At 42.2% G+C, this 24624-nt stretch overlaps 1 protein-coding gene across 9 annotated transcripts in view; it reads right to left on the bottom strand.

Annotated features, from left to right (window-relative positions):
* IL1RAPL2 (interleukin 1 receptor accessory protein like 2) overlaps positions 1-24624 on the bottom strand; it is a 547775-nt gene that overhangs the window by 420739 nt on the left and 102412 nt on the right. Inside the window, exon 1 of one of the 9 annotated variants that reach the window (XM_073358330.1) lies at positions 5230-5293. The exons of the other annotated variants lie outside the window; for them this stretch is intronic. The gene's annotated coding sequence lies outside the window, so the exon portion shown is untranslated. Of the gene's footprint in view, positions 1-5229; positions 5294-24624 lie in introns of those variants that run through there. 9 annotated transcript variants of the gene reach the window in all.

The raw sequence follows: 24624 nt of genomic DNA, 5'->3' as shown, positions 1-24624 counted from the left end.
TATTTTGTTTTGAGGCCCTGGCCCCAAATTTGTGTTTTCCATGACTGTTTTGCTAATGGTCGTTCGCACAGCGAAGTATAACGTTTCTCATGTTTCACTGAGCAGATCATTCTTCACTGAACAATTTTTTTAAACATTAGCTCTCTCATATCAGCTCCAAGCAGTCCACAGGTTTGTATTCTGTCACGTATGTTCAACTGTACATAGGAGACTATTAGAAGGGTCTGTAAGTAAGTATAGATAATGTTCTCATTAGATGATCCAAAACCAATTGAAGTCAATGGGAGTCTTTCCGGCAGTTCAGGCAGATCCTAGCTTTGCATCTCTTCTGACCCTCCCCAGTGCAAACAAATGACTTACCCAGAGTCTAACGGAGACAGAGGTGCCTCTGTGACTTTTGAGCTCTCTCCATGACTATATTCAGCACTTAGGACCCAATTCAGAAAAAACATCCCTTTTCAGGAGTGCACTTAAGTATATGCTGAACTTTAAGCAGGTGCTTAATCCTCATGTGCATCCTATTTGGGGCTGTCCTGAATAGATATGAACTTAAGCACTTGCATAAGTGCTTTCCTTAATCAGGAACTTAGGATAACTATGTGAGAGGTGCCTTTGAAGTATCATAGTCTAGATCAGAGGTGGGCAAACTACGGCCTGTGGGACCATCCTGCCCAGCTCTTGAGCTCCCGGCCAGGGAGGCTAGCTCCCGCCCCTCCCCTGCTGTCTCCACTCCCTCCCCCGCAGGGAGGGGGAGCCTGAGCTCCTGCTGCTCTGAGCAGCATGGTAAGGGAGGGCGGGGCGGGGAGCAGGGGGGTTGAATAAGGGGCAGGGAGTCCTGGGGGCAGTCAGGGGACAGGGAGCGGTTGAATGGGGTGGAGGTTCTGGGGGGGGGGGTCATGGTCAGGGGACGGGGGAACAGGGGGTGGTTGGATAGGCGTGGGAGTGCCAGGGGGGCCTGTCAGGGGCAGGGGTGTGGATAAGGGTCGGGGCAGTCAGAGGACAGGGGGAAGGGGGAGTTGGATGGGGGTGGGGTCCCGGGGGAGTGGTTAGGGGTGTGGGGGGGTCCTGGGAGGGGGCAGTCAGGGAACAAGGAGCGGGGGGAGGAGTTGGATGGGTTGGGAGTTCTCAAGGGGGCAGTCAGGGGGCGGGAAGTGGGAGGGGAACAGATAGGGGCAGGGGCCAGGCTGTTTGGGGAGGCACAGCCTTCCCTACCTGGCCCTCCATACAGTTTCGCAACCCCAATGTGGCCCTCGGGCCAAAAAGTTTGACCACCCCTGGTCTAGATCGTCAGGACCCATATCTGTCTTGTCTACGTGAGACACATACTCTCTCTTGCCATGTAACGTGAGGGCAGCTGTTTATTAGATTATAAACTCTCTGGGGCAGGGATGGGTTTTGTTGTGTGTTGGTACAGCACCTAGCAGAAAGGGGTCCTGGTCCATGACTGTTGTTCGTAGATGCACTGCAATACAAACAATAATAATAATAGAGATGGTGCCCAAAAAACTCCTCTGTTTAAATGGGACGGGACCAATGGCTGGACATGCTCAGAAGGGGACCTGGAGTGGTTTTGTTCGCTCCCTTTTTTGGTGACCATCAGGATCTCAGACATGGGGAAATCTTTCTGAATTGGGAGGTTTTAACTTTTGTAACAAACCTGGAGAAATTATTGACAGATACCAATGGGTAAATGTCAAAATAAACTGCAAACACCTCTGCCTAATGTTGAATAAAAGTTTTTATCAGTTCCTTTTCACAGAAAGAACATAACATGCGTGTGGGGAGAACATTACCTGTCAAACATGACCTAGTCGATTGAGTTCCAGACAGACAGCCCACATTAAGGCTATGTCGACAGCTTATATCAGCGTATCTTATGAAGAAATCACCCAAGTTAAGCCGATGGGAGAGCTCTCTCCTGTCTACTTCGAGCAGCTGCCTTAGAGAGCTTACAGCTGCACCGCTGTAAGCTCTCTAGCATAGCCTGGCCCTTAGAAGCAGACATGCAACCACAGGTCCCCGGGCAGCAGTGGCAGAGAGGATTTCCAAACAGCCAATGTGGGGGGACACAGTGTCAGCTGTCTCTATGGCTCAGCATACAGCCAATCAGTGGAAGGGCCCAGGCATTGATTGCAAAAGAATCTGCTGACCTGCTAAGCAAACAATGGAGAAAATGCTGAAATAGCCACAGGAGGGACAGAGACAGTTCTGTACCATAAATAAGTCAAGTAACTGAAGTTCATTTGTGGATCAAGGGCCTTGGGCTGAACAGAACATATTTAAGTGCCAGTTCATGCTGGTGTCATTGCTAAGAATAACAGTGTTTCTTGGGAGAGCAGTCTAAAAAACAAGCAGCTGGGATTTATGTGCTGGGTGGATTGACTGTTTGGGCACAGGGGTGTGGAAGGTCTGGCAGTTTGCCAGTATAACATGTATACTTCAGCACACATTATTGTGCCTACATATTAGTCATGTAATGACATAAACAGAATTCACACAACAAGTATTTTTACAGGGAAAACACGTTCTGGCAGAAGGGAAACACAGCCTTTTATCATACAAGTGCAGTATGTACTGATAATTAATTAGAAATTGGCTAGCCCCAGATTCACTAATGCTGAAATAAAGAAGCTGCCCTCTTTCTTCACCCTTGGCATCTCTCACAATTACAGCTTCACTCCAGTGTTACACTCATATAGTGCCTGAGTTCTGCTTTACGTTACTCAGTGTCTTTCTGTTACTGATGTAGCTGCAGTGAAGCCGGGGAAATTACGTCAGGGATGAATAGGCTCATAGCTTTGTGATTAACTACTGCTAACTACATACATTGGCAGGGCAACACGCCCTTCTTCTCAATTGAAATCTGGATATTTACAACCCCAGTTGAGACTTTTAGTCCTCAGAGGTCTGAGAGCATTCAAAAAGGGACATGAGTATTCACACAGTTCTTAGTATCCTTTTGCCCTTCACAAAACACCATATGAAATGGAGTACCTGATAGAACCAACATTCAAAGGAAAAGAATCAGACGTTATGCAGTGGTCAGGATTAACGTCAACCTTTACTCTAACACACAATGGGACCCGTAACACAGCAGTTCTATTATAGCTATATTTTAAGTATAGGCAAATAAAACAGGATGATATTTCAAGTGCCTCTCTCAGCTGTGGGTAAATGCTGAGTTTTAAATAGCAACCACTGTACTCTGACTAGATAGAGAAGGCGCATTAGCATCCCACTAAAAATAACGCTGTGTGTCTAATGCAGCTTTGCGGCCACACTGTAGAAGGTATCTGGAAACACGGGTACTTACCTGTCTTTGCACCAAAAGGAGCAGCTACTTTGTACACTGCCAAACCAGCATTAATGCCAAGTCCGTGATATTAGAGGAACAGCCCCTTTCAGCACCTCACTACACATTCTGTAGAAAATTTTCATAAGTGCTCAGCCCACACCGTTGAGGCCAACGTCAGCCCCCAACAGCTCCCATCGAGAACAGGGGGAATTTTGCCCTCAGCTCTCACTGAGAGCAGTAACATGTGACCATAGCCCATCTCCTTGGCCCTGACCAGCAAAGCCCTTCTATAAGCATCTCATCTTCTCTGTAGGTTTGTGAAGAACCAAGATTGAAGCCACAATCTTCTGCCATGTGCTCTACCACCCAAGTGGATGCATCAGTATGAATGCTGTATGTGTTTCTGTGAACACCGGTGCACAGCTGCCCAGGCTTTGCTGCAGTGGGCCTGACTCAAAGCCTGTTGGAGTCTTCCCATCCAATTCAGCAGGCTTTGGCTCAGGCCCCGAAGTGCATACAGCTTGGAAAGAAAGAGGTGAGACAACAAAGTGCCTGAATGAAGCCAATAAAAATGCTGAGCACATTTGAGGAGACGGGGGAAAATGAAATCGAGAAAAAACACCCAGGTTCCCACTGAGGTGAACAGTTATTCTGTAACTTAATTTTTAGAACAAATGTGGAGTTCAAAAGAGTTTCATTTGCCTTTCCAAAGGTGGCAACTTCTGCTTGAACTTTCTGACTAAAATAAAATCAGTTCAGAATGGAGGAACTGGTTTGGGGGGGAAACAGTGTAGCTTAAGCATTCTCTCAATAATAAATTACTTAGAATAGGCTCAAATTTTCTATGAACTCATTCACACATCTTTAAATGAATATACCATACCGTTTATATATTCAGCAGGGGGAAAAAAATGAGTCTTCCCCAAGATTTTTAACCTTTTGAAAATTAAAGTCTCTGAATGGAAATTGTTTTTACTAGTTACATAGAAACCAAAAAGCCAGATGATGAAAGTGTCAAGGGAGTCAAATTAACCTTTTTTGATTGATGACTAGTTTGCAGAGATAAGAGCATATTTGAAGTTGTGACAACTGCGGTGCTACATAAGCCACCAAGGCTGCAATCAATAGAAGGTGAAAATGAAGTGGTTTTTCTGAAACTTGTTTTCACTGAAATTTGACAGCAAAGGCATTTATTATTCATACAGCTTTGTAAAAGAAATCTGTCTATGGTGGATTGAGAAGTCTGGAGCTTTCGATTCAGTTGTAAACTTAAGACAAATCACCTTACTAAAATGAGTTTTGATTTAATTCTGCGGAATACCGAAATTTAATCTCTCACATCTATAGATGAATCTCTAATATACCCATCACCATTATATCTCAGTGGTTGAACAAATAGGAAGAAGTTCTCTCTTCAGAGGAATATAGTTCATTCTTTCAGGAAAAAATAGGAGCTTTTACAGAAAAGAGCAAGCCACACGAATAATTCAGATGGTAACAGTACATGGTTTTTTAAATGCACCTTCTTCTATCTTCATAAACATGCAACTTCTTTGCATAAGTAGTCTCATAATTGTTTAAATATTCAGAATATTGTAAGTGGTTAGAATTTTTCTTCTCAATATCTGAATTGTGGCTTTAGCACCAAACTTTGAAATCAAAGCTTTTCAAGAAGTGTGCCTTTCTACACATCTGCTGCAGACATCTTGGATGGGATTTTCAACTGTGTTCAACACTGGCCTAATAGTGCTCCCATTACTTTAATGGAAATAGTTCAGTGTTGAGGGCTTTTGAATAACTTTGGGAGATGTAACAAGAGATTGTTATCTTATTGAATGTTGTATTACACAGATTTCTTCAATTTAAAGGTCTGGCCATATCCAGGTGCTCCCCTCATAGGCCGGTGTTATGCATTGTGTATTACAGATACATACCATTATGGCGGGTTTCAGAGTAGCAGCCGTGTTAGTCTGTATCCACAAAAAGAACAGGACTTTTGAGACTAACAAGCGAGCCTCTGACAGTGTGGCTGATGTGATTAGGCCCGATGATGGTGTCCCCTGAATAGATATGTGGACACAGCTCGTTCACCTGCACATCTACCAATGTGATATATGCCATCATGTGCCAACAATGCCCCTCTGCCATGTACATTGGCCAAACTGGACAGTCTCTACATAAAAGAATAAATGGACACAAATCAGACGTCAGGAATTATAACATTCAAAAACCAGTTGGAGAACACTTCAATCTCTCTGGTCACTTGATTACAGACCTAAAAGTCACAATATTACAACAAAAAAACTTCAAAAACAGACTCCAACGATAGACTGCTGAATTGGAATTAATTTGCAAACTGGACACCATTAAATTAGGCTTGAATAAAGACTGGGAGTGGATGTGTCATTACACAAAGTAAAACTATTTCCCCATGTTTATTTTTCCCCCCTATTGTTCTTCACACGTTCTTGTCAACTGCTGGAAATGGCCCATCTTGATTATCATTACAAAGGGTTTTTTGTTTGGTTGGGTTTTTTTTCCCTCTCCTGCTGGTAATAGCTCACCTTAACTGATCACTCTCATTGTAGTGAGTATGGTGACACCCATTGTTTCATGTTCTCTCTCTATATAAATATCTTCTACTATATGTTCCATTCTATGCATCCGATGAAGTGGGCTGTAGCCCACAAAAGCTTATGCTCAAATAAATTTGTTAGTCTCTAAGGTGCCACAAGTACTCCTTTTCTTTATACCATTATAGGTTTATTACTTTAGCATGGACCATACTTTTGCCCAGCAGTCCAACTGCATGAGTTTCCTGGGCCAAACCCTGTGTCTCACTTTCATGCCACTATAGTTAGGATTGGCAATATCCCTATTTTTCAAAGTTTCTGAAACTTTACCTAGGGATAGAGGAGGAAAACAAGAACATTCCAAAAAAGAAATGAGATGGCTAGAGTTTTTCCCCCTCATCTGATATTCCAAGACTTCCAGTTTTGGGGAAGAGTCAAAAATCTCATGAAAACAGTCCACGCAATTTCATTGCCATCCAATCCTCATCAAAACTATCCCAACCACAGTCTCAACAAGATCTGGTTCCAAAAGAGTTTCTTCAAAGCCTCTCTTCACCCATGGCAGACAGCAACATCCTGTCTGTGTTTGTAATTATTTTGGTTCAGCTGTAAACTTTTATTTACCTTGAAAAACACTAAGTGGTTGTAGCATTAATTATTTTCAAAAGGAAGCTCGATACAACTGATGGTCAGAAGTGATGTGTGTGTGTGCAGAGAGAAAAAACAGATCTAATTGGTGATCTAGGGACCTTATTAAAATTTATTCTTCTTGAAAGTTCCTTGCCGTGTTGTTCTAGCCATGTTGGTCCCAGGATATTAAAGATATAAAACGCACAAGAAGATATTGCCAGATTGGATTTGGTTGCATCCCAGTTTCAGCCATCACGCAAGGTTTTGTTCTCCTTTTATGTCCTTTAGCTGCCTGGCAACCTGAAAACTCCATGTCTGATCTTTCCCTATGCCCACTTTACAGTATAGATTTATTCAGAAAAATGACTAAGTAAAAAGAACATGGTAGGCTTTATGGTTTTTATGTTTCATTGACTCCAGATCAAACATACTCAGCTTACCTGTACAAGATTTTTTTTTCTGTCAACCCTGCAAACAGCCTGAGTCAAGCTAGGTTCCTTCCTTATCATTCACCACAGCCACTAATGAAGATTGTGTAAGCCATATTATGGCCCTAACAACAGTTCTGAAACCCCACTGATTGTGCCCTCAGTGATACATGGGAAACTCCAAGAGCTGGCTAAAACTTTTTCATCAAAACTTTTTTTTCTGTAGAAAAAATAAACAGTATGAGATCATGTAATTAAAGACCATATCCAAATGCATATGGGGGACAAATTCTGGAATTTACTAATGTTTGTGGTGCTTGACTTTTCAACTTAAGTGTTTTGGATGTAATTTTCTAAGTGTTTAAAAGCTTAAAAATTTGCAAGGGGGATGGGGAAGACAAAACAAAAACACACAAATGTCATGTTAATCCCCCATGCAGGTCATCAGCAGAGTTGGGATTTTTAGTTTCACATCATAGTCCTCTACCACCTGAGCTAACTGAGTAACTGGTAACAGTAGAAAGCTGTTATCTTCTACATGGCCTTACTACTACTAGAGGTGGATGGAGACATTTACTTTGCAGGTGGGTTTCACAGCTATTTAACAGACAGGAATAATAGGATCCGTGGGGCTCTAGTGGTTACACAGCCTTCTGCCCCTCCATGCCCCCTTCTGTTCTGATCCACCCTCCCCATGACCTCTCTCCACAACACCTATCCACCCTCATCCCCGACTCTTGCTCCTCTTCTTTACCATGTTCGTATTTCCCTCTCCCACCCCATCCCAGCTCCTGCTCCCAACCCCCCTTCCTCCTCTTTGTTCCTGGACATGTCCCCCTGCCCTACATCTCTTACACACACACACACACAGAGTGACATTCTGTACCTCAAAATAGCACCCTAGAACCCCCCATATTCACCAGTCTCATAATGATATTTTATACAAACGTATGCCTTATGAGGTATGCTTTTAAAAATCTGGATCTGTTGAACATTAATATCCTGTTGGATTGTACATACTATGCTGGTATGTGAAGTTATGAAGTATTACTGTATGTGCTACTGAAATATGTTGTGAGGTTGGGAACGCCCATGAGCCAGCCTTTCTGTTACAACAAAGGAGGACCAGACGGTTTTTATGTCCATCAAGAAAAAAAATCCACTGTCTCAGAGACTCCTTAGAGACACGTACACAATGGAAATTGCTTGACCAATAGGGACTGCCAGAACCCCAGGTCACAGGAAGGAACTTTGTAACAGCTGGAAGAAGGCGTAAAAAGAGACAGTGACATCAACACTTGGTCTCTCTCTCCCCCACATCCCTCCATCTCAACACCTGGAAGCATGACTGGAAGACACAGGCTTTGAACTGGGGAAATCTGGTCCCAGGCTGGAAGAGTATCTAGTCTGTGTATTGAGGAACTGTAACCTGCTTGTACCATCTGTTAAGGTTAGACATTGTTTGATTCAAATCTTGCTTAGTCTGTCTAATTTAGAATTCAGGCTGCATTTCTATTTTTGCTTCTTTGGTAACCAACTCTGATTCCTATGCCTGCTACTTATAATTACTTAAAAATCTACCTTTCAACAGTTAATAAATCTATTTGATATATTACCTAAAACTGTGTGTTTTGGTTGAAGTGCTTGGGGGAATCTCAGCTCAGATTACAAAGGCTGGTCCACTTTCCTATGAAGAAGTGATGAAGTTATTAATGAGTTTGTACAGTCCAAGGGAACCTTGAGTAGTGCAAGGCAGTATATTTCTGTCATGCAAGGCTGGAGGGCTCAGGGGGAATTGGCTGGAGTTTCTTTATTGATGATTCATGAGTGACTGGGAGATGGGTGTTGTCCTGCCTGTGAATGTCTGTGTAAATGCAGTGCCTGTCAGAGGCTCTTGGCTTGACATCAGCACCACCGAGTGAGAGGCAAGGGCTCAGCAGTCCCAGAGTCTAGGTTACACCCAGGGAACGTCATATCACACACACACACACACACACACCAGTCCCAGCAGGGGAGCATGGAGAATGCAGGAGTGACTGACACTCTCTTGCCCTGCTCTCAGTTCCTGTGCCTAGCACCCAAGGTTCTGTTCAGCCCAGGTCGGGATCATGCTCAGCTGCTCTACACTCTGGTCAGCATGCTGGAGCCATGAGGGACTCGAGCATGCTCAGTGCAAATGGAATTGCTGGAGAATTTAGCTGCCAAACTCAAACAAGTTTCTACCAAGCATGTGGAAACTGACATTTTTCAGAGGTTCACGATTCACTCAAATTTCGGCTGTTTTTCTACAGGAACAGGAAAAAGGCACATCCCTGATACCAGGGCAACCCCTTGGGCTAACTTCAAATCCAAACCCTGCTCCAGATCATAAGGTGCTATGGCCCTTTAATTAAATGATTGTAAGAATTTCTTTTAATCTGAACAACACATGTAGTTTTCCCTAATCTTGCTCTTAAAAACAGATGAACCATTTTAGCTGAAACTTTCCTCCATCCCCATGAATATTTCAGCCAGCCTGAGGCCAGACACCCAGCATGGAAAATTTCAGCCTGAATTGTTTCAGTTTGGCAATGTAATAGTGTCTTATAATGGAAAGTATTGGGCACCTTCACTGTAGGGAACACAACCTGCACCACCTTTGTTTTTAAAAGCCAAACAAAATAACCCCCCCAAACATATAACTCTTGTACTTTCAGCCACGTGGCTTACATGCAAATGTTTCTGCAACTCCATCCCTGGCTCTTGTTGAGAAACTCTCTAAAACCATTTAGCCACAGGCACCAACTTCCCCTGTTCCCTGGCAGCGTGCTCAACCCCTGCTCCTCCCCCAGGTTCTGCTCCACCCCTTTCCCCAAGCTCCCACCCCGCCCCTTCCTGTCCCCACCCTCCCCCTTCCCACCCCATTCCACTCCCTGCCCTGCTTCTTCCTGCTCCCACTGCTCCCGCCCCACCCCAGTGCCTCCTGCATGCCACTGAACAGCTGATCACGGCAGGCAGGAGCGGAGCAGCAGGGCCCACTGGCAGGTGGGAAGGCGAGATGATCCGCGGGGCTGCTGGTGAGTGCTGAGCACCCCCTAGGCAGCTGGCACCTATGCATTTAGCGGACTAGAGCTTCCAGAGTTTATGCAAACGCCCTTGTTCTCCTTTTGCACGTTTAAGATTTTTTAAATGATAATTCATAAGCCAAGGTACATTTCCCATCCAGTCCTAGTGAACAGCGAGATGAATGACATAGCAAAGAACTCTTACCATTCCCCTGCTTCAGGGCCCTTCGAGAGTACTTTGGCAACTATTTCACACTCTCTCAGGTTTTCTTCCCTGAAATCTCCCTAACCACTTCATTCCATTTTCTTCAATGTCACTTGTATCTGCCTCTCTCATTTCACCAGCTTTCCATTCCTCTCTCCTCTTCTCTGTTCTTGACCTAATGCAATCACAAACTGAGACGCATCAGATGCTGTCTTTTTGTCTGAATTTCTGATGCCGAGGCTGCCAGACGTAGGATATCTTCATTCTCACACGTGACATCTTATGTTCTTGTCAGTCACTGGTAACAATTCAGTGGTCTTTTCACAGAGTTCATTTACAATCTCAAACAATTCCCAGCCTTTGTCCCTTTCACTTTTGATGTGTGCTGTTCCCAGAACTCTCCTGGTCTTGCCTGCATGTCCCAACTCACCTATAGCATCTTTGTCTTCTCTTCTTTTAAACTATTCTAGCATATTTAACATGTCAGATGTTAGCCACCCTCTTTGATTTGGGCTGAGAGAACCTCACCATCTCTTACTTGAGATAACACCCCTTTGTAGATATCTCAGCATTCCTTATCTTTCTCATAACTAGCACTACAATGGGAATCAAGAAAAATAGCTTGCTGACTGCTTGAGGTGCTCCAACAGTTTCATGCATAAAATCTGGCAATTTTTATACATTTTCACTGTATCCATTAAAAAAGCAAAGGGACATAAAATTTGCAAAAAATAGCTGGCTTGCTTCTTATTTCTGAGAGCAGCATGGATATTTCACCAGTAAAACATTTCTGCTCTGGACAAAAAGCAGAGGATGGAAAGGTAAATTTTATTCATTTTGATTATAGTCAGACACAGCGCTGATCACAACAAGAAAAAAATGTGTTCCAAAATATTTTGCAAAAAAAAATGTAATTTTTTTCCAATCAATTTATTTTCCAACCAGCTGGTTCCCTCTATACAAATAGCTATTTTACATGGAGAACCCTGAGGAGAATAAACTTCTGTAGTAAGTCAGAGATGCTAAGCAACCTCCTTTTTTAAAGCAAATTGGAGGGTGGAAGGCGGTTAAGTAATCATAAGAAAGAAACTGGCTTTGGGGTGGCCATTAGATGGGGAGCCTTTCACCTCTTCCTCAGCATTTCAAATCCAGCCCAAGTAGCTAAAAGTTATTACCATCCAATGACTGTTTGGTGTCCCAGGGGAAGAAAGTTCCATGATCTTAATGAGAATGTTTATTAAACTCCTCTCTAGCTATTGGCTGGGACTGGTCAAAATATTTCCATTGAAACTTTTTAACTGAAAAATAGGATTTTTGACTCAACAAAAGTTGTCATATAAAGCCTCTGGTTTCCTCAAAAAAACATTTTTCATCAGCAAATCATCTCTCTCTCTCCCCACCCCTAATGATTTCTTTTCTGGTTTTCAGTGTTTTGGATGATTCAATGAAGAGCTATTTCATTTTGTCAAAAACAATTTTACATGTTTTTTTGTAAACAGAAAAAAATTCCAACCAGCTCTATTATGAGCACTAACTTACACATCCAGCAGGACTGAATGGGCCTTATTGAAGGGACACTGAATGCCCGGAGCTCAGGACTGAATAGACAGAGACTGAATCCACCACGAGTGAGACTGATCCAATACTTCCCACAAGCATTATATTTTAAACAGCAAAGCAAGCAAGCAAGCAAAGGCCTCCTCTAAAAACCCAAGAAAAGGCAAAGGAGGCAGAGAGAGATGATCAGGATGAAGTTCAAGAGGGACTGAAGGCAAAGAAGAAAACAAGTAGCACCCAGCAACCCTTGAATTATGTGTACAGCTTCTTACTACTCTAGGCAGAGAGCTAGGGGAGATAGCTGTAGGAGTTAACCCTGAGGGGGTCAGATTTAGCAGTGGTTAAAAAAAGTGGAGGACAAGACAGCTGCAAGAGTTATGGCTTCCGGGGTCTAAGCAAACCCCCATGACTGGAATATTTCTGGAACATATGCAGCAAAGCCCAGTGGAGGAGAAAGAATGGTGACCAAGTCTTCAGAGTATGTGTTAGCAACAGAGGGAGAAAAGGCAGGAGGAGTCAGCTCAATTTAAATTTGGAGCCACTGTGAATAGAAAAAAGAAAAGGAGTACTTGTGGCACCTTAGAGACTAACCAATTTATTAGAGCATAAGCTTTTGTGAGCTACAGCTCACTTCATCAGATGCATATCGTGGAAACTGCAGCAGACTTTATATATACACAGAGAATATGAACCAATACCTCCTCCCACTCCACTGTCCTGCTGGTAATAGCTTATCTAAAGTGATCATCAGGTGGGCCATTTCCAGCACAAATCCAGGTTTTCTCACCCTCCACCCCCCCACACAAATTCACTCTCCTGCTGGTGATAGCCCATCCAAAGTGACAACTCTTTACACAATGTGCATGACAATCAAGTTGGGCTATTTCCTGCTATCACCAGCAGGAGAGTGAATTTGTGGGGGGGGGTGGAGGGTGAGAAAACCTGGATTTGTGCTGGAAATGGCCCACCTGATGATCACTTTAGATAAGCTATTACCAGCAGGACAGTGGGGTGGGAAGAGGTATTGTTTCATATTCTCTGTGTATATATAAAGTCTGCTGCAGTTTCCACGATATGCATCTGATGAAGTGAGCTGTAGCTCACGAAAGCTTATGCTCTAATAAATTGGTTAGTCTCTAAGGTGCCACAAGTACTCCTTTTCTTTTTGCGAATACAGACTAACATGGCTGTTACTCTGAAACCTGTGAATAGAAAGAGCAGCAGCAGCAGCCCCTGCTTAGAGAGTAAGTTATACCCCAGCAGGGTTCAGTGGAGATGGACATGCTGAAGTCCAGGTCTGTTGCACTAGAGAAACTGCACCTGAACCTGACTTAGGAACTGAAGAAGGGACAGCAGAAGGGGCTTGGCAGTCTACAACACATGCCACTGCCAAATAAGGAGCAGAAGCATCTTCCCTAGCTGTGCCTCTGCCAGCAGATGACATCATTCTGATAGTGAGCCTTTGCCAGGGTCAAACAAAGGGTTTTATCCTCCAGTGCAGTTATGGTCAGCCTCCAGCTCCCAGATTCAGAGCTAAAGGAACAGCATGATGTCCAAAGACACCAGGAATGCAATTCGCTCCAGGGAGTCCACCATGGTTGGTAAACCCATCATGGGGAAGGCAGGTTTGCAGTGTGCAAGCCCCTACAATCCCCAGTCAAGCCCACCTTAACAGCAGGAAATACTGGTGCAGGAGGGGACGCGACCAGGGCATACAGATGTTCTGAGAAAGCACATCTCCCATACAGCCTCTGTCCGCTGTACTCCTGGACCAGCAGCCTTAAGTCAAATTAACTCTCTCTCTCTGAGGTGAGTGCCCCATGGCACAGCTACCCCGTTGGTGCAGAGAAGTCCATACTGCCCCTTACCACCAGCAGTGACAGGGACTCAAGCTTCTCGGTGTAAGGTATACCGTAAATGGCATATCAGATTCCCAGCATGATGAGCTACAGAGGCCTGAGGGATTTTCTCAGCTGTGCCCTCACATTGCTGAACGTTGACTCATGCTGTAGGAGCCACAGAATGTAGGGTACTGTACTGTAAGTCAAGTCAGAATAAACTATGGGTTCCTCTAACTTTAACTTCAGAGCCTAAGCTTTAACTTGAGAAAATTCAACTAGATTCTGCACAGAAGCAGCTTAGCTACCATTGTTGGCAATCAATGGTCCCTAAATGCTCAGAAACTGGCAACCGTTCAGTGTGCTGGCAGAGAGGTTCTCTTAATTAAAGATGTCACTTTTCCAGCTAATTGAAGTCTGCCATTTCTCTAGACTACCAATTGCCACAACAGAATATGAATAGGAAATTGACTTCCCTTGCACCTGTTTTTTTGCAAAATACTTCCTCTTTGAGTCATATGTTTCAGCTTAAACGGTTTAGGTCTCTGGTTAGAGGAGACACTACAGTTTCGTACTACCTTCTAAATAAGAAAAACAACAGCGAACACAAAATGTATGAAAAATATGCATTGTTCTTGTTCATAAGCAGATGTTTATCGCCTACACTCAATTAATTGTAATATGTGCCCTGCCCTATACTGATTCCATCAAAGCAACAGTATAGAAATCACCTATAAAGCTATCTACTTATCTGGTCTCTATGACCATAGTATCTGCTCACCTCACAATCCTTAACATCATCATCCTCAATTCCCCTGAGAGGTAGGGAAGTGTTGTTATCCCCTTTTCAGATGGAAAACTGAGTCACAGAGGAGCTAACTGACTTACCCAACATCGGACAAGAAGTCTGCTGTGGAGTTAGGGCTTGAACCCAGGTCTCCCAAACTTTAGGCTACTGCCCTAGCCATTGGGAAATCCTTCCTCTGTGGCTCTGAATTAACCTGGAAAGGTCTGATCTTTAATCCCTCCATGACCAGAATTCCTAGGGTCTCAAGCAGGACACTAATGTGGCATGTTGCATTTTTCTGGATAACTAATAGGATGTGACTATGCTAACTTTAGAGCTTTTAATGACAGCTCCAGCAATTTGCACAGCACCTTGTTCAGCAACATTTTAATATAGCCCGAGTTGGAAGGCAACTGAATGGAATCCCAGCAGAGAGCTGTTTTAATCAAAGCAACACACTCCTCCCTCCCAATCTCTTCCTATTTCATGGTCCATTTGTGAATCTTTGTGGAGTGAGACACGCTACATACAGTTAATTAGGACAAAGCAACACTACCCGCTACACATCTCAACTGGTTTCCTTTATTCCAGAATCCTCTAACCAACAACAAGAGGGTCAAAAATGAGAGCTAATCAAAGAATATTCACTGAACACAAAACACCGTGAATTTTGGCATTGACGGGTACTTGTGAACGAGCCCCGCCACTCGAGAACCTGTATGGCATTCAGAAACATCCAAAGATGATCCACAAGCAAACGAATGGCAGCAAATGGCATTCAAGCAAGGAATTCAAGGTTGGTATAATCAAGCAGCAGAACTGATCCGAGTATTGCAGTACTCGTCAAATTTACGTGTCTGCTTTTTGGAGTGGGGACCATCTTTTGGGTGGTGTGTGTGTGTGTGTGTACGTACAGTGGAGTCCTATCCTTGACTGGGGTCTCTTGGTACTACTGCAATACAACTAAATAGTATAATCAACTCAGAGCAGTCAAACACCACCCCCCACCAGAACAATGCAGGGGTGTAATTTCCTCATGGAGTTTGACCCTTCTTAAGCCCTAAGCAGGACAGCTAAATTCAACAATGTGGGAAGAGAAGGGACCACATCAGACTGCACAAAAAGGTTTGTGAAAGGTTTCTTTTGCCCTGTGACAATGAGACATTTGCCCATTTCTATTTAGCAATTCTTCCATTGTGGCTGTCTCCAGCCCCTGCAGGAGAATGTGACCTGCCCGCACCCTATAACTAAGGTCAAGGCAATGCTTGTTTTAAAATAAATTGAATAGCATTAGAATGCATGTTATGCAGAACTAATTTGTGAATTCAGCCTCAGTGTCTTTTTGTCTGAATGATGGTGTTTTTCCAGTTCACTGTTATAATGTCCTTCCATCCGATATGTTCATGTCAGAACTAGCTAGTGCAAGAAATCATAAGATTGTATCTCTCTCTCTATCTCCCCCAGAAAGAACAGGCCCATTTCTATTCAGAACTCTCCCTGTGTGTATGTGGGTGGGGGGGGGAGGAGTGATTGATTAGCATTCATCAACTTGCGGATCAGCAAATGAAAAATAGCCAAATAATTACTAGAGAAGAATAAATGCAATAAGACTGTTGTACAAGGTTATGAATCTTTGGACTGCTGCACTGAGAGAGTAAAATGGAGCACAGCTGGGACCAGCCCCAGGCCTTAACAGGCCTTCTAGAGTACTGGGTTCAAAAGTACTGCAATCAGGAGATTGGCTTAGAAATCCTAAGGGCTTTTTTTTAAAAAAAAAATACATTTTGGTTTCTTTTTATTTGCCTTTTGATGTGTGAACCTTCAAGGTTCGCATTTCCAAGCTTTTCTCGAGAGCCATGAGAGCTAGAAACCCACACTTGTTAAAATCTGAGATGCCAGTGTAGTAACGCGATTCTAGGAGCTGGAACATTAAAAAAAAAAAAGTCACCAAATGTCCCCAGACATGCAGTAAAAATCAGGAGAGCTGGCAACAGTGAATACATCTACAAAAGGAAGACAACACATAGTATTCAAATGAAAGCAGGAATCATAGCTTCAGTTCAGCTCTCCAATCACCTGTCATTCCATCGTAACACAGGAGGAGAATGAAGAGGTTAACCTCTCAGAAACAATCACTTTGCAAATGGTCCAACAACCTTCATAGAATATTAGGGTTGGAAGGGACCTCAAGAAGTTATCCAGTCCCCTGCTCAAAGCAGGACCAACCCCCAACTAAATCATCAACTTTCATCTCTCTCTCTCTCTCTCACACCCCCCTTTAATTCAAGTGTAATCTAATCAATACCCAATACATATTTTATGTCTTAAGCTATGTGCACAACAATGCATAATCATCTCTCGCTGGGGAAACTTTCAGTGCTATCACCCCGTCCATTTACCTAATCCCTAATGCTTGCACAAACTGAAGAGAAGACAACATTTGGTATCCTTTACAGCAGTGGTTCTCAACCTATTAACCATGGTGGTCCGCATATGCAACTCTGTGTGCGTTATGTGGGCTGCATCCACACAATATATATATATATATATATTACCTGTATGGCCCTGAGGAGGTCACATGGGCTGTAGCTGTGTGCTGACTGGGCCGCAAGCAGCCCGCAGGCCCTGGGTTGAGAATCCCTGCTTTAGAGAAAGAGCTGCATGTATCTTCCCTTTCATCAACACATCGCAACTCCTTTGTACTGGAAAGCATTAGCCTGTTTCTTCCATAAAGTTTGTTTCCATATAAATCTACATTTCAGATAGTGATGTATCCAAATACGCACAACAACATAATGCTAACCAGGACTCAGGCCATTATACATTACGGACAAGGTGGTGCTTAGTCAAGACTTGGATGAAAGACTGGTGCTGGTGATCAGTAAATGGCTCTTTTCCCACCAAATCAGTATTGGAGCAATGCCCTAGTATGGTAGTTAGAGGATATTGTGATGATGGAGGCACCAACTGACTAGTAAGACATAAAACCAAAGCACTTATGTAATTCTTCCCCTTAACTTGTTTCCCTGGGGAAGGTAGGTTCTAGGAAATCAGACACAACCACAAGACGAACACAGGCAAATGTAATTTGTCACCTCATGAGACAAGAGTAATAGAATGGGAAAGACGAATGTCTGAGCTGTCCAGCACAATTTGATTCAGGAAAAAAAGGACACTGAAACACCTATTTTGTGATCGTGTGCAGTTGTGATCACTGCAGATCCCATGGCATTTCTCAGCAGTACGGTTATGGAATTTGAATGTCCTAGCCAAATTCACAACACGGGTAACTAGATTCTGGCAACCTACAATTCTTCCTTTATCTTTAGTTAAGCAAACTATTCTTCATTCTCCCCATTGCCCACACACAGCCTCACAAAAAACCCTGAGGTGTATGGTAATGTAGCTGGAAAAGAATACTCCCACTCAACAATAATTAGCAGCTGGATCATGTTTTCATCTTCAAGATGATTTACAAACATTAGCCTATTGATCAGGACTGAAATGCTGTCGTTTCAGTGGATTTCAGTCTCTGGCAGACCGCTCCCTGCAGTCTCTTTCCTCAGGGCCATATGACTGGGGAAAAGGGAGCTGTTGCATGGGTCCTACTTCCCCAGAGAGAAATCTTCTCAGCACAGTTCTAGGTACAGAAATTGCTGGATTGGGGAAAAGATAGACCCAGCTGGGCCCCTTCTTACCACATGTGGCCTAGTACACCAGCCCCCAGATTCACAAATTTATACCAGACCTGCACTCTTCATTAGCAGTGGGGGCTGACTTTCTGTGATGGGTCAAGTAATCCGTGCGCACATTGTGGAGTGATTTGGTACTTGTCAGGGATAGTGTATCAAAGCCAAGAAAAATATTACAACAGGAAAGTAGTAAAAGCAAATCTGCCCCAAGGCAGTTTCAATGGATTTGGCTTGCCACAGGGAGGCCAATGCATTGCAATGTAGAACTCCTTGCCCCTTTCGGCAGTTCTCATGGCACAGAAGTTCAGTGGTGTCTGCACTTCTGAAACATGCAGCCAGAAGACACCCATTAAAAAGGCAAGTCCTTGTCTCATTCCTTAGGATCTCTTAAGTGCCCATCAATTCTTACCTCTCTCACTCTTCTCTGCTCCAAGGACTACATGCTAGACAAGCAAAGGGACTGGCCAAAGAGCAGCCTTGAAGCTACTGAAACTAAATGCAGTGGGTCCTCCTGATATTATGACTGATTTACCTCTTATTCAGCATTTAGAGTTTGAGGAGACTTTTGACATTAATTACAGAGACACACTAGAGAGGCGAGAATAAAAAACCCACCATGGTGCATTAGTACAGACATCTTAACATTCAACTCTGTTGATTCAGTGGGTGGGTGTGGGGGGGGGCAGGGGTGTATTTACAGAGGAAGAAAAGGAAAAACAATGAAAGGAAACTTGTTTGTGGGGGAATCTATAACTTGCCTTCTCACATAGACTTGCTTTACTGCACACTTAACAGCTACCCATACATACAGATACATGGAGTGAGCAGAGTCATCATCTTATTTCTCTTAAAATTACTCTTGTGGGTTGTTGTTGTTTTTCTTACATATAAAAGAGGCTCTTGTCATGGACAATGACTACTCAAACTCCTAGTCTTTGTGGGTGGCACATCCTCCAAGCAACTCATGCACTTGCTAGAAGGAGTTTTTCTCTTACAGATTCTGCATTCCTTTCTGCAGGTAGAAATGTTCTGCAATGTACAGCATAAACAAAGAGAGACATAGTTATAGTTGAGTGAAATTTTCCAACTGAAACTTTGGTGGGGGGGGCTGGAAAAAGAAAAAACAACACCTTTGGGTCAACCAAAGCATTTCACAAATTTTTGAAAACTTCGTGGCAAAAATGTTGCCACGTTGTTTCAGTCCAAAAAAACAGAAGAAAATTGAAAGGTTTCCTTTCAATATTTTAAGAACAAAATGTAGCAATTTTCTGATTTGAAATTACTTTGTGTCAAATTTTATTTTTAAAAAAATTTTAAAAAAATCTTATAGCTGAAAGTTTAAACAAAAATGGTTGGGTCAAACAAAACATTTCATTTAGTCCAAAGGGAATTATTTTATTTTACTTGCTGGAAAATTGCCAGCAAACCAAAAAGTCAGTTATTCACACAACTCTAGACATAACCATGATGTTCCCTCCCTGTTGGTCACGCTGGAGAACCACAGGTAGTGCAAACTAGTAGATAGGGTAACAGATTAGGACTTAGGAGACTGAATTCTGTTACTAGCTCTGCCATTGCCTGACTGTGTGACCTTGGGCAAGTCACTTCACTCTGCTTCCCCTTCCATCCTTTGTTATGTATATTAAGCTTTAAGCTCTTTGATGCGGGGACTGTCCTCTTGCTCCGTGTTTACACAGTGCCTAGCACAATAGATCCCCAGTCGTGACTGTAGCCTCTCAGCACCACTGAAATACAAGTAGTAAATAATTGCTCATTGCTTATTAAATGAATTAATACAAAGTTTAAGTGATGCTATTGCTTCTGGCCCACCTTCTCAAGTGCATGTATTTTACATGCCACCGTAAACGTAGACATGCCTTTAGTGACAATGAATGATACTGTATATTAGTTAGAGTCATTCAAATCATTCTTCATTCTTGTGGAGGACTTCCCTTCTTCTCTGTATTTTTAGTGCTATGTGATAATAGGAAGCCCAATCTGAAATACTGGATCTGTATAAAAACTTTCCTAATGTTGGGGTGTTTCAATGTTTGGGGGAATTTTCTAAAGTGCCCAAGTGACTTAGGAGCCTAGTTACCATTTTCTAAAACATGTAGGAGCTTAAATCACTTGGTCATTTTTGAACATTTTACTCCAGGCTTCCAGTTCAGCTCACTGGTTTTGAGTCTACCTGAAACAATTTTTTTTTAGAATTGCCTGTGAACTTAATCAGTTATTTACACCTTTAGTCAGAAGGTTTACTAGCCAACCCAGTAGACTGAAAGGGGACATGACAACAGTTTGCAAGTACACAAAAGGTTGCTACAAGGAGGCAGGTGAAAAATTGTTCTCCTTAACTTCTGAGCACAAGACAAGAAGCAATGGGCTAAAACTGCAGCAAGGGAGGTTTAGGTTGGACATTAGGAAAAGCTTCCTGTCAGGGTAGTTAAGCACTGGAACAAATTGCTGAGGGAAGTTGTGGAATCTCCATTATTGGAGGCTTTTAAGAATAGGTTAGACAAACACTGGTCAGGAATGGTTTAGTTATTCTTTAGGCGGTGGCTACACGAAAGAAGATGCTGTATATAAGCTCTTTAGTGTAGCCGCTCTAAACTGAAGGGAAAGAGAGCAGCTTAATTACTCCAGCCCCCGTGATCAACAGTAGCAACACTGTCCACACCAGTGCTTAAGTCGGAATAAGGGGGTCACTCAAGGGGGTGACTAATTTACACCCCTAAGGGCCATAATTTATGTCAACTTAAGCTGTAGTGTAGCCGTAGCCCTGCCTTGAGTGCAGGGGATTGGACTTGTAATGAGACGCGCAGACTTGATGAAACTCACAGCCTTCTTGTGTATGCACTTAGCATAACCCGCAGCCATTTTGTATGCTCAGCCACCATAAGCTGGAAACAAAATAAAACTAGAGAGCCAGGGGACTTCAGCCTTGGCATAACTAGACAGATAGTAATGCTGTAGCTGATACTTTTCTATCTGTCTAGCTATGCCAAGGCTGAATTCCCCCGACTCTGGCGTTTAGTTATATTCACAAAGTCATGAGACTGGAGAAAGAATGGACAAGCTAACCTTGAGTTTCTGCAGCTTCTTCCTGATAATAAAAAGTAGAAGGTTTTGCTATTGCAAGTGTATCCCCACTAATGAAGCATAAAGATAAGTAGACCTTGAGAAGTTTTTATAAACTTTGAAAAATACAAAAGATACTGGGTAGGCGGTCTTAGGAATGTGAATCCCTGTATAGTGAGAATGATTGGTCAGTGTTTTTTGCATAGCTATGTTTTAAGTAAAATAACTGGTTAAGGCATAGATAAGAGAAATCCTCATTTTGACTATATAATGAGGGTCAGAAAACAAGTGCATTGGAACTTGATTCCGGGATACAGCTCAAGACCAAAGCTGCTAGGATTTTTAATCCCTATATGACCAGGCTGTGCAGAAGCTGGAGCCCAGACAACAAGACCCTGACAGGCCATCGGGAGATGTCTGTCTTATCGGGAGTGGTGAGCAGAAGATGCTTGGCGTGTGTATTTTGTTGATTTGTTGCTAATTGTTAATAAATATTTGTATATGTTTAAGGATATTCACTGTGTGAGGCTCTTTCACTGGGAAAGGCCTCACAGACCCATAAAGCCCTCAGTCCACTGGGAATGGGTTTAGCTCTGAGCTAATGGAGCAGTACAGTTGGGTCCCTTATGCTCTGAATTCCCATGAGGGAGGGTAGGGGTGGAGTCTTAATATGTGCAGGTAACAGACTAGGTGACCTACTGAGGTCCCTTCCAGGCCTAAACGTCTATGATTCAAAAGGGGCATGAACCAAATATAAAATCTGGATCCAGATCAGAACTTCCTCAAAGCTTAAGAGTTCAGTTTTTGTTCAGGCTCATCTCCAGTGGTAACAATGATAAGCTCAAAAGGCCAGACACTCTGAACCCATCTTCTCTGAGGAGTATGAATATAACATTTCCAGTAGGGGGAGCCAGTGTTTCCTGCAGCTAAAGTGGGTCATTTAATCCTTTAACTTCTAAGCTGTTCTGCAAACTCTAAGGCCTGGTCTTCAGAGGTGCCGAACAATTACTGCAATCACAGAGGATTTTTACAAACAGTTAATTTGCTAGTTGTAATTTCATTAGCACAGAAATTCTCATCCTGATCACATTATTGGACATTTCCTTTAATCATTCAAAATTTTGAGTGTTCCATAGAACGTAACAGCCCTAATATAAGGATTCCAGAACACTGGTGTATCATAACATGTCTACACTATTAGAGGCCAAAACAGCTTAGAAATATTGCAGAACAAGGAATATTTGCTATAAATTCATTTTTGCTATAGTCACCCATTTGAATAATCAGCTATAAATAATTTAGAGGGTAAGCGGTAGCACTTACATACAGAACACAACCAAGAATAAGTAAATAAAGTAGTATGAAAATGTAATGGGTACTAATAATCAGCCCTACAGTCATTCTATTAGGTGCACAGTATATTTTAAATAAAAGGTTGTTTCTGTTCTCCTTTCAAATGTAAGTAGATCTTCTGGCAAACATGACAAATGAAAAATGAGTTTTTAAGCTAAACTAGAATAAAAGATTTAATTCAAAAACTGTGATTTAAAGAATAGCAGCAATATAAAGTGCAATCCAAATCCACTGGTGAGTTCTACTTAAAAATGTGACTGGGCACAAATTTCATAATTGCCAAAGTGACTTAGGTGCCTAATTCTCTTGAAAATGAGACCCAGGCCTCATTTTTAAGTGCCAAAAGGTACACCAGATAACAATACAATCTTGAATTTCTGCCATGCTGTTTCTCCTTACCCCCTGTTCAAATGGGAGAGTTAATAGCCAAGACCCGATACACATTGTGATAGACTTAAACGAGGCTTTGACAGAATAGGTGCATAAATCCAATTGCATGAATTGCAACAAAGGATTGAAGGCCAGAGATATGAATGTCAACCTCCTACTCCTGGAAGTAATCCCACTGAAATCTGTAAGACTACTCACTTGATAAGGATTTTCAGGACCAGGTCCCAAGCATTAACATCAACTTTCTTTTTGTCAGAATCTTACTGTTATTTAAGCACTGCTTCCCTGTATTTAGTCACTGAATTACAGTCCAGTAAGGAAGCGCACTGAATCATCACGCATTCAGCAGGATAAAAGTTCTGCATGGTAACAACGGCACCATCCGGGAGTGTCCTTCAGACAGCCATGAAAAATGAACTAGCTTGCAAAGCGCTTATCCTGATGACATGAGTTATCTCACTAAATAGTTCAGTTCAAAGAGGGGGCAACCATAAGAATCTTACAGCAACAAGAGAGACTTTTCAGTTCATTCATAACTCCCAATATAAGCTCTCTTAATCATGATTGTTAGAAGAAAATAATGCAAGCTTCCATATATCAATAGCCTTCACAATACAAAATAACAACTTTCAGAGACAAAAGAACCTGTGAGTCACAGCATAGCAGCTGGAGGTTTGGGGATTTTTTTGGTAATTGTAGATTCGGATTAAATGAATAATCCTTTTTCAATTGTGCTACAGATCAATTTATGGTTACAGAACAGCAATATACAAAATGCTGGTTACTGTAATAATACTTCATTAAATGAATAGGTAGGCTGGTTGCTGAAATCAGAGGAGCATTATTTACCTCTTTTTATTGAATACTGATCTGGATGCTTAACAAATAGAATGCCGCTTAATTAAGCGATTTTATCTAAGAAACTTTGATTCGATAATAAGTAGTAGTTTAAATATCAACTGGTATTTTCTCATTCAATCATTTTCAATTATCATCAACAATAGAATGAGTGTTATTGCAATAAAGATTTCTCAAGGCAGTGGGAAGGACTTTTAATATGTACTCCTACCACCACCATTTTATGGATCAGATTCTAATCTTAATTGTACGTTGTGTATCTGAAATCAGTGCTCTTGAATTGGAACTAGGAATACCATTGCCCTTTTTGAGATACGCTTTTGCAAACACATGCCATTCTGAATCTAGTAATGGTAACTACACTGGTAACACTAGTAAACAGTCTAACTAAAGCTGTAAATAACATTGTTAAATTAATGGGCAATTCTGAAAAAAAATTGTTTCAGGTCCCCTCAACGCCAAAATTTTTCCAACTGAAAAGTCAAAAAGGTTTTGAGTCAAAAGCAATAGGTTATTTGACCTACCCACCCCCCAAAAAAGATTTCATTTTGATTGAGCATTAAAAAATAAAATAAAATTGAAGGAAATTTCTAAATTAAGTCATTTCAAATTGAAAAATAAAAACATTTCGTTTCAAAGATGTCGAAACAAAAAACATTTTGAATTTCAGAATTCCCCGCTGCCCCAAACACAAACTATCATGAATTCCTGAAACATTTTCATGTCACTAAATCTGCATTTTTCATCAAAAAAAGTTTCGGGTGAAAAATTTTGCCCAGCTCTAATGATGACTCTAATCCAGCAGAGCATTTGAGCACATGCCGAACTTTTAAGCACAAGTCATTCAGTTAATCAATGGGGCTATTTACTTGCATAAGTGTATATATTACCTT

Source organism: Lepidochelys kempii, chromosome 9 (genome assembly GCF_965140265.1).
Source record: "Lepidochelys kempii isolate rLepKem1 chromosome 9, rLepKem1.hap2, whole genome shotgun sequence".
Lineage (NCBI taxonomy): Eukaryota > Metazoa > Chordata > Testudines > Cheloniidae > Lepidochelys > Lepidochelys kempii.
Note: the sequence above shows the minus strand (reverse complement) of the source record. Positions and strands in the feature narration are given on the sequence as shown.